We start from the raw sequence: 9,790 nt of genomic DNA, 5'->3' as shown, positions 1-9,790 counted from the left end.
TCGAGTGAAAAGGGATCTCTATCACTTACAATAATTTTTGGGTTTCCACGTAGCTTTTGAATTGTTTCCATATATGCAGTAGAAACTGTACTCGCTTTAAATGGACATTGAGATAATGCACAAAAGTGTGCATACTTGGTAAGTCTGTCAACTACCACCATGATAACACTCTTTCCTTCGGACATGGGTAAACCTGTGATAAAATCCATTGAAACCTCCTCCCAACGTTGGCTTCGAATGAATAAAGGTTGTAATAGTCCTAGGGTCTTAATTGTTTCAACTTTATTTTGTTGGCAAACCAAACATTCCGCCACAAACTTTTGAATATCCGAATTAAGGCCATCCAAAAAAGAAATCCTTCTTAACCCTGTGGTAGGTTTTTAGAAATCCTGAGTGCCCTCCTAAGGGAGAGGTGTGCAATTCCCTAAGAATATTTTGTTTGAGTTGGGAATTCTTACATAGGTATAACCGATCCTTGTACCATACCAAATCATTTTTCCAGCTAAATGTATCAGATGTATTGGGATCTTGTTGTATCTTTTGAATGAGTGACCACACTTCCTCGTCATTCTTCCATTCATCCCTTACTTAGTTTATCCAATCTGGTTGGATGATAGAAATGGCACAAAGAAATGCTTCCACTTCCTCATCCTTTCTTGAGAGTGCATCTGCCACAACATTTTTCTTCCCTTTTCTGTAGATGATTTCAAAGTCATAACCCAACATCTTTGTGACCCATTTTTGTTGCTCTTCTAAAGATAATTTTTGTTTTAAAAAGTACTTAAGACTATCATGATCTGTTTTTACCTTGAAGTGACTTCCCATTAGGTAGGGTCGCCATTTCTTAAGTGCATGTAGTATTGCCAACATTTCCTTCTCATAAATAGCTTTGCGTAAATACTTTCCTTTGATTGGACAACTTTCGAAAGCAATGTGTCTTTCTTCTTTCATTAAAACAACACCAATTCCATTTCCCAAGGCATCACATTACACAATAAAGAATTTTGTGAAGTCCAGCGTAGCTAAGACTCATGCTTGGCACATTGCCTCTTTAAGATGTTCAAAGGCCTTCGTTGCTTCTGGAGTGCATGAAAATGCATCTTTCTTCAATAATGTTGTTAGAGGTGCTGCTATTCTCCCATAATTCTTAACAAACTTGTGATAATACCTTGTCAACCTGAGAAATCCTCGTAGATTCTTTATGGATGTGGGGATTTTCCATTCCTTAATGGTTTTAATTTTGCTAGGGTCTACCTTAACACCTTCATGGGATACAATGTGACCCAGATATTCCACCTCTTGTATTCCAAAGAAACATTTGGATATTTTTGCATATAATTGTTTCTCCTCCAATAGTTTGAGCACCATGTCAACATGTTGGACATGATCCTTCCAAGACTTGCTATAAATTAGTATACCATCAAAAAATACTAACACAAATTTTGTAAAGAAGGGTTTGAAAATGGGATTCATCAAACCTTGAAATGTAGAAGGTGCATTAGTAAGGCCAAAAGGCATGACCAAAAATTCATAATGACCCTCATGAGTTCTAAATGATGTTTTTGGAATGTCTTCTGTCTTCATTCTAATTTTATGATATCCTAAATGAAGATACAACTTAGTGAAGTAAATTGATCCATGCAATTCATCTAATAATTCATCAATGACATGAATGGGAAATTTATCTTTAATAGTGAGCTTGTTGAGCTCCCTATAATCTGGACACATGTGCCATGATCCATCCTTCTTGTGAACCAATACTACTAGAGTAGAGAAAGAACTTTGACTAGGTTGAATTATACCAGCCTCTAGCATTTCTACAACCATATGTTCAATTTCACTCTATTGGACATAGGGATATTTGTAAGGCCCGATGTTTGGAGGAACACTTCATGGAATCAAATTAATAGCATGACCATGATCACGAATAGGTGGGGGGCCTTTGGGAGTCTCAAATACCTTGGAATTAATGTCCAAGACTTTTTGGAGATCTGGAGAAATGGATGATTTCAATGTGGGAACCTCTAGTGAAAATAATTGTGCAATTATGCCTTGTTGTTCTTTCTTTAGAAGCTTTGTCATTCTGTTAGAGCTGATTATCTTTCCTGGTTTCCCTACGATACCCCTTAATTCAACTTCTTTTCCTTCTGAAGAGAATTTCATGAAAAGTTCTTGAAAATTAAAAGCTATCGTACCCAAGGATTGTAGCCATTCGACTCCTAGTACAATATCAGCACCACCCATTGGAATGGAAAGCATTGGGCTATTCAATACATATTCTCCCATGGATAGCCTTATATTATGGCACTTTCTTGAGAAATTTATGGTTCCTCCACTTGTAACCATCACTTGACACTCTAGTGTTGGATATAGGAAGCAATTCAATTCCTTGGCTATCTTACAATGAATAAAATTATGGGTACTTCCCGAATCAATCAACACTATTACCTTTTTCTTCTTGATATGGCCTTCTATCTTGATAGTTTGAGGAGTGGTAATTCCAGCCAATGCATTACAAGATATGGTCCGATTAATTTATTCTTTTTCTAGGGTTTGTTTTTGGTGTATATCCTCTTCTTTGGACATTTCTTGTTCCTTTTCTTCCTCCTCTTCACAATCTATGTAAAATAAGTTCTTCTCAGCACACTTATGACCTTTAGTGTCTTTGCTATCATAACTGTAACAAAGCCCTTTTACTCTTTTTTCTTCCAATTGTTGTGGTGTCAACCTTGTAGGTTGTGGATGGCTAGGGGAAGTAACACTTCCATCTTTATTATTGTGAGTGGTAGGCTTCCTTGTTGACATAATTTTGCTTTCCATTTTTCTTGCCAACCTGAATGCCTTCTCCAATGAATATGGTTCCCAAAGGCAAACCTCATGTTGGATGTTATCTTTTAAAGTCCCTATGAACACATCAATCATATGCTCCTTTGTAATATCTTTTACCCTTATATTCAATATTTGGAAGTCCTCAATGTTCTCCATCATTAAACCCTTTTGTTTGAGATTTATCAATTGGCTAAAAAAGGTGTTGCTTTTTGTATCCTCATAATGTGCTATCATTTCATTTGTAAAAATAGCCCAAGTGACAATTTGTTTACGAGAGAAAAGCCATCGATACCATACAAACTAATTTGGTTCCAAATATAAAGTTGCAATGCGTACCTTTTGTGCATTTTTCACATTATGGAGATTGAAAAATTGCTCCATCTGTAGTATCCATGTTTCAAGATCCTTGCCATCAAACTTCCTCATATCGATCTTTGGAACATGGTGGTTCTTTGATCCAATGTTAGAGTCTATGAAATCATGATTACCATTTATTTTGTTCTCATCATGAGTTTCCTTTACTATTGTTTCACCATTAGTAAGCATTTCTTGTAGAAAATTTTTCAAATCTATCTTCAAATTTTCCTACAAATCTTCCATGCCTTTCTTTAAGTCATCCATCTTAGCTTTCATGCCATCTTAGCTTCCACGCCGTCCATCTTAGCTTCCACGTCATTCATCTTAGCTTCTATGCCTTTCTTCAAACCATCCATCTTAGCTTCCACGTCTTTCTTTAAACCATCCCTCTTATCTTCTACATATTTCTTTAAACCATCCATATTATCTTCTGTTACTTTTTGTGCGAGTGAAATTTGTTGCACTTGGTCTCATAATTTTGATATATCATGTTGCATTTCTTCCTCTTCTTGATGAGTCATGCTAGAGCTTTTAGTTGCTTACTAGGTGTTACTATTTTCTTTCTTCGGGGCATCAATTACTGATAATAAGGCTTCACTATGGCCTTTTAATTCCTTCAAACTAATTTTCAAACCAAGCTTATCCAAAAATTAAAAAAAAACTACACACTTTTTTTCACTTTGTAGGAGCTCGATATTGAATCTGATGTATCTTTGTAATTTTGGATCTCCTAGGTCTGAAATTCCTTCTTGCGGTTATCCTCTGGGTAATATTTCTAACCTTACAAGTCTGATCAAGATTGGATTCTCTAATGAAGAGTTATGACAGATTTCCCATGATGACCTGAGTATAGACTGGTTCATTAGAGCGAACTTGTACGACATGCCACGGGTCACTGTTTCAACCTTTGGTTCTGAAAATGATACCTCAACAAACTATAGTCCATCCTATTTCTGTAACTTCTTACGAAAATTCAATTTGATGCTCAGAGAAAAAGTTATGACGATTTTTCCAAGGTGACCTATTTGGAATGTAATTCGGGAGTCTACAAAAACCCTAACTTCCTCAGATTATATCTCCACAAATATAGCGAGACAGGATCTGAAATTCGGAGTTGAGGTTTAGAATGATTTCTTCTCAAATGGTTTTTTTTTAGCTTCTAAAACTTCATAGCGAAATAGTTATAGTGAACATTCCATGATAACCTATTTTAGATGAGATTGTGGAGCTTGCAAAAAACCCTAACCTCCTCAGATCGTATCTCTGAAAATATAGCGAGACAAAATCTGAAATTCGGACCGGAGGTTCAGCGAGACTTGGTCTCAAATGGGTTTTGTTTTTAGCTTCTGAAACGTCGCAGAAAAAAAAATTATAGCGAAAATTCCACGATGACCTGTTTGGAGCAGCGAAACCCTAGAATCCAAAGCTCTGATACCAAATGTTATGGAACCAACCCACAAAAAGATAGAAAAGATAGATCAAGGTCTTAGAATTTAGCCTCTTCGAGGGGGAAACCTCCTTTACATTACACAAATGAACAATTCTTGGATGATTCAAATAACAAAACCTCCTTTCTATATAGAGGAGTCTAAGGGGTCACAATATAACCAAGCCGACCTAACAATAATAATATAAAAGCACAAAAATAATAATAGAGAGATTCTATGGGGCACAATAATAACAATAGGGGACAATAGGGGCACAACAATAACAATAAGGGATACAACAACAATAGTAATGGGGGAATCACTAGTATTATAGGGACCTAACACATAAGCACATGACCATGCAAACATCATTCTAGCTAGGATCTAGTCATCAATGCATGATCTCAATAACAACACACACCACAACCTCATGCATGAAAACCACCATCATTGAGTCACTATACACTTGACCATAGGCAAACATGAACATGAATAAGTGATGCATAACCATCCACACATATGCCTAAACACGTTTGATCAAGCATGGGTGCATGATACATGAAATCAAACCTACAAGAATGATACATGCAACTGGGCATATAATAATGTAACCAAACATAAAAGAATGTAACCAATCATACTACAACGATACATGTAAGTGACATAAATCGACATGTAACTAGTCATATACTCATGACGATGCATTCCACAACAAAACATCAAGTTTCAAATGACGAGATCACTTAAACCATGAAAACCATCATGCCAATGCAACAAGCACATCGAATGCAAGTGTGAGAGAAACACATGAAATTAACATGCATGCATGACCAAAACATAGCCCATCAAGTTTGAGGGGTGAACCATGCTCTGATACCACTCTGTAACACCCTCTTACCACATCTACCCAAGCAACCGACTAGCCGGGGTAAACATGCAATGAGAGGCCACTATGATATGACTCGACCTCCTAAGTCATGTTAAAGAAGTGCAACTGATGGAAACACACCATACAAACATTCAATATCAACTACAGGACTCTCAGAAACTAATCCAATACTCTAGACAACTTGCCCTTGGGTCCCATTGAACGTCAGGACAACTTAAGCCTCAATCGCTCTCATGTTGTAGGCATGTCAGCGTCAAGAAACCGAAAGTCGCTCTCACAGGCTTACCTGCTAGCGACCAGAGACTAAATTTTTCAGTGATATGCCAGCGACTTTGGGATTTGAGCCACTTTTTCTGTTGGGTGTGGAGCCTGATTATCTTCTATATTCAAAGGTATCGCCACATAGGACCCCAGTTCGAAATGGGGGTGGCAACGCCGCCCGTAAAATATTCGCTGCAGGGGGGGTCCAGGGGGGGGCGGCTGCGACCTTTGGGAGCCCCCCCCCTGGCGGGGGGTTTCGGGGGCAGCGCCCCTGAAGCTAAAAAGAGCTATAAAATTGCCTTGTAAAAGTATAGTAATTTCTAGTCAATCTAGGCCATTCATTAGGCGGATGATCTGACGGTAGAACTTATGTTTAGTTTAGGGTTTTTTGCCCTAGAAGGCAACCCCTCTCTTTGTATGAGGGTATTGTACTTGAGACTGTGTGATAGAAGTGTATTGTGTGAGCGAGAAACAGAGAGGTGAGACTGTGAGAGAAAACAGAGGATATTACAGCGGATTTGCTGTAGGTTGTGTCTCTTCATTTTGCTGGATAATAGAAAGGAAGGACTGACTGTTCGAGGTGGACGTAGCCCAAACTGGGTGAACCACGTATATTTGTGTCTCTCTTGTTTTGTGCATTTTTTGTGTTTATATTTCTGCAATATTTTATGTGTTCCATTGCTCCATAATATATAATTTTCTAACATTTTCAGACCCAGAGCCTAGCTCACTGCCAAGAATTGAACCATCTCTTCATATTAGTAAAATAACATGGAAATGATAGTAGTAAAGCAAATACTTTTTCAAGACCTTCACTCGACCCCTACTAGCCATGACATGCATTTCGTCAAACATATCGCGAATATGTAATCTACAAGTGTAAATAAGAGTTTTGAGCATAGGGGTCTCATACCTAGCTGAGAATCACTAAGAATCATTGATGCCTCAACACATCAACTGCCATTCCATCCATTAGGTCATAGATACATTGATCATTCAATTGCAAGTAAAAACATGATGAGAGCCACACATGGTTGCTGTTATAAAACACATACATAACCAACATAATAGGGACATAAATATCAATGAAATCATAGTCATATATACCACATATAATCCATCATAATACTCATAGAAATAAAAGGAGAAATAACCTTTCATTAATGATACAAAATCCAAACTCGAGATGGGACTTCCACGTTCCACCCAATCCTAGAATGGCTAGGAAAAACCTCTCTTCATCCATTCACCCTTGTGCCATATTCCAAGCATGAATGTGGGATATCATAGAACACATAAATCAAAACCATCCAAGGCTTCCAAAGGCCATCCACCTCAACCCATCAAATAGTGATTCTACCTCACTATCATACATCACAAAACCATCATTAGATTGGTCTCCATCCAAGCCTTCCAGGGCTTCCAGAGCGTTTGTCCAACCAAGGCTTCCGATACTAGTAACTCAACCCACATATTATGTAGGGCTTCTAGAGTATTTGTCCAACCAGGGCTTCTAGGACTAGTAACTCAACCCACCTAGGGATTTTAGAGAATTTGTCCAACCAAGGCTTCTAGGACTAGTAACTCAGCCCAAGCTAAGGAAACATGAGAACCAACCGAAAACAAACAATGAAAGTAAACCCACAATCACCATGGATATCCAGGAGATGAAAATGCTAGGGAGTCCACTGTCAATCCTGGCCATCCTCCATGTTAACAACAAATCACAACCAAAAATCCACATTTATATGCGATGCATGCCAGAACTAGTGAAGGAAATATAGCAACTCGATACCTGCAAGAAAATATGATGTAACTATTGATCCTGATTGCCTCTTGTTATTTCCTGCTCTTCCTTTACCTTCTTGATCCAAGAATCCAAGTATACCACACTCACCAAGAGTGCTCCAAGAAAACTCTAAGTCTCCAAGAGAGAGAGAGAGAATAATGAAAGAGTTTCAAAACTAAACTGACAAAAGGTTACCAACTGATCCTTAGAAGCCTTTTTATGAATGAGGCCTCTATTTTCTTCATTTTCCATTATTTCCATTCAATTTTCTCCCCACATGCAACCCATGACCTTTCATCTCCCTTTTCTCCCAATTTCCATTATTTTCATAATTAAATGTGCCAAAAATTCCATTCTGCCTTTCCAAAGCCTTAACCATTGCCTTTGCCAATTTCCTTAGCCATAAACAATCACAAGTGATTCCCATCACTAGGATTTTGCCCAACATTCAACTTGGGATAAGTGTCCCATCATCTGTGGTTATTATTTTTCCTTCATTTACTTTTATTACATTGAATTTTCACCAGAGCTCTTACAAGATCTATGAATAACAAGGAGTATACTAGCAGGTTCTTGGATTTATTGAGGTATATACCTTGTCTTAAGGAGGAGAAACCTAATATTCAAAGATTCATCATTGGGTTGTCGGTAACATTCAAGGACAAGATTGATATTGATGAGCCTAGATCACTGGAGGAAGCCATAAAAAATATAAAGTGTGGTTATGAGCAATCGAAATATATGTATGAATCCAAATAGGAGTGGAATTGTAATGACAATAAAAAGGGAAAGTGGGATAAGAAGCGAGGAAGATTATCATATACCAGAAACAAAGAGAATGTAGTGTCACATAAGAGGTTCAATACAACTGACAAAGGACAAGGATTTTAGTATGAGGAGTAGAACAAGGGTGATGACAGAAAGCCTTTACAATTTAGACTTGTGGCTAGGATCATCGTAGGAGAGATTGTGTGCAACATTAGGGTGGCATACTGCAGATTTACAGTGCTCAAGAAACACAGACGTTTGGGGATGTTGGACAGAGTTTTCCTCAAATTTGTGCATCTTTGGATAGTAAGAAGGTTGATCAACATGCATATATTATTGAGATGGAAGGTAATATTTGTGATCAAGTTGTTTCTATTTTGATTGACCCTGGATCTAACTAAGTTATATTAGTCATGACCTAGTGGATAACAGTGGTTTGAATAAATAAGTACATGCATATTCTTGGTTAGTGTAGTTGGCTATAGGTACTAAGAAATGATTTCATCATTGGGTAAGAGTTTGTGCATTTGAGTTGAATGGTATGTCTACATCAACGCATATGAATGTCCTTCCATTGGGTTCATACAATATGCTTCTAGGTATGGATTGGTTGTATCTTCATAGTACTAAGGTAGACTGCTATGATAGGGATATTGAGTGCTTTGATGACAATGGAGAGTAGAGATTCTTGCATGATAAGAAGAAGGCGACACGGGTTAGAATGGTTACAGGTATGTAGGCAAAGCACAATTGTAGGAAAGGGTGTGTCTTATTTGTAGTGCATATTTTCAATGAAAAAGGTAAGGATGTTGAGGATGTTGAGGTCTTGAACAGGTACCCAGTTTTACAACAGTTTCAGGATGTATTCCCAACAAATATCTCAGAGTTATCGCCTCAAAGGCACCATACAGGATGAGCACTCTAGAGTTAGTGGAATTGAAGTTGCAGTTGAAGGAAATGCTTGACAAGGGTTACATTAGGCCAAGTGTGTTGCCTTGGGGTGCACCAATGTTGTTTGTGAAGAAGAAAGATGGTACCCTCAAGTTATTCATCGATTATGGGCAATTGAACAAGGTGACGATTAAGAATAGGTACCCTTTGTTGAGGATTGATGACTTGTTTGATCAGCTGAAGGGAGTGGCGTTGTTCTCAAATATTAAGGGTTAGTTTTTAACCCTCAATCGAGCTATTTTTTTAGCTCCCAAGGGCACTTGAATGGATCGATTGAGCCATTTTTTTCCACCAAAACATAACCTATTTCACCAAAAAAATTAACCCAGCTCCATGTTTTTGCCCATAATTGATATTAATACATCGCTTTATATAATTTACATGAATACATTAAAATAATTGTCGAGGCCACCTCAATATAATGATCTTCATCTATGTGTTTGCTGAGAAAAGCCGTAGGTAGCATGTAGAATCCCAATGAGGCATCAATTAATGGCTCCTCATTGAATGTGGATGGAT

This window comes from Pinus tabuliformis, chromosome 2_1 (genome assembly GCF_031772625.1).
Source record: "Pinus tabuliformis cultivar Carrire ecotype Pingquan chromosome 2_1, CPIR1, whole genome shotgun sequence".
Lineage (NCBI taxonomy): Eukaryota > Viridiplantae > Streptophyta > Pinopsida > Pinales > Pinaceae > Pinus > Pinus tabuliformis.
The sequence above is the reverse complement of the archived record's forward strand: the minus strand, read 5'-3'. Positions refer to the sequence as shown.